This window comes from Myotis davidii, unplaced genomic scaffold (genome assembly GCF_000327345.1).
Source record: "Myotis davidii unplaced genomic scaffold, ASM32734v1 scaffold536, whole genome shotgun sequence".
Classification (NCBI taxonomy): Eukaryota; Metazoa; Chordata; class Mammalia; order Chiroptera; family Vespertilionidae; genus Myotis; species Myotis davidii.
The window spans coordinates 141,630-143,249 of NW_006287679.1; positions in this window are offsets into that span (position 1 = coordinate 141,630).

The following is a 1,620-nucleotide window of genomic DNA, read 5'->3' on the forward strand; positions in this document are numbered from 1 at the left end:
ATTCTTTTTTCATTTTGCTTTTCCGGTTGGGTGTTTTTTGCTTCTTCGCATTTCAAATCTTTGACTTGATTCTGACACTCCTCTGGTCTGCTGTTGGGAGTCTGTATAATGTTCTTTATTTTAGTCAGTGTATGCTTAATTTCTAGTTGGTCCTTTATCACAACCTCGAGGGTCTCATTAGATTTCTTGAGGATCTCACTATATTTATCAACGGTCTCACCAGTCTTTTTAAAGGCCTTACTAAGTTTATCAGTAGCTTCTAGACAGTTCTTGAGAGACCTTAAAAGTGTGGTTTTGAACTCTATATCCTCTATTTCTGTCATTTGTGTCCTGTTTCTTTGTCTCCACATTTTTTATGCTTTCTTCGTGCACCCCCTTGTGGTCTTTGTGAGCAGTCTTGTTGTAGTTAAGCCTTGATTGTTGTAGGTAATACTGGGGGGGATTTGACCTCCAGGCCAACTGGCTGTCAATATTGGTGAATTATTTTTTAAGTGTATGGACCCGGCCTAAGGCAGCGGTCGACAGGTTGGTGACCTCTGTCCTAAATGATAAGGAAATCTGCACTGTTTTCTGTTTGTTGACCTGGTAAGAGACAAATAAGAAGATAAGAGGAAAGGGAAGAAAGAAGGGAGGGAATAAGGGAGGGAAAAGAAGAGGCGAAAGAAAGAGAAAGCTGACCACTCGGCCACATGAGTCTAAGACATAACTAAGAGAGAAGACAGCTGCCCACTGAGAGGGAGGAGGCCCAGGAGAGGGCTCCTGGTGGCCATTGTCCTCCATCCCACCCAGGCCAACCCGCTAGGCAACCTTTTTTTTAAAATCACTTTGGACAAGGAAAACTAAGATAGCGGCATAGGTAAACACCTGAAATTGCTGACTCACACAACCACTTCAAAAACACAACTAAAAGACGGAACGGACATCATCCAGAACCACAGGAAGGCTGGCTGAGTGGAAATTCTACAACTAGAAGGAAAGAGAAAAGCATACTGAGACTCAGAGGAGGTACAGCGCAGAAGTAAAATACAGAGGTACAGAGGTACATGCGGAGAGGGCTGGCGGCTGAGGACACGATTATCTTTTTCAATTGGGAGGGAGTCTCAAGCTCTGAGCTCCAGTTCCGGGCGAGTCCCTCGGGACCCAGACTCATACGGGAGAAACTCGACTGTCTGGCATCGGTCGGAACTCGAGCGCAGCTTTCTCTCAGAGGTGTTTGCAGCGATTGCCGGGACACTGAGAAGCAGGGCCTCTGAGGGCAGGACTGAGAGCAGCCATAACTGCTCGCTCAGCCCTGTTGATCCCCTGGGACCCTGCCCCACCCAAGCCGTGCATGGAGACTTTTGCATATGAAAGGCCTGGCCCTTTGCAATCTGATAATTACCTAACAAACCACAGCTGGCCCGAGGCCCCAGGACAACTTGCATTGAGTCACAGCTGGCTCCTGCTGGGTAGCCTCAGGCAAAGGCTAGATTAGCACCACCTTAGAGATCCAGGAACCAGTGTGCCCGGTGGTCAGAGTGGGACCATCCAGATTGCAGCTCCTCGGATCCATAAAGGACACACTCAGGGGGCAGACTCAGTGAGTACCAAAGCCCCACTGAAGCAAGTCTTGTCCCAGAA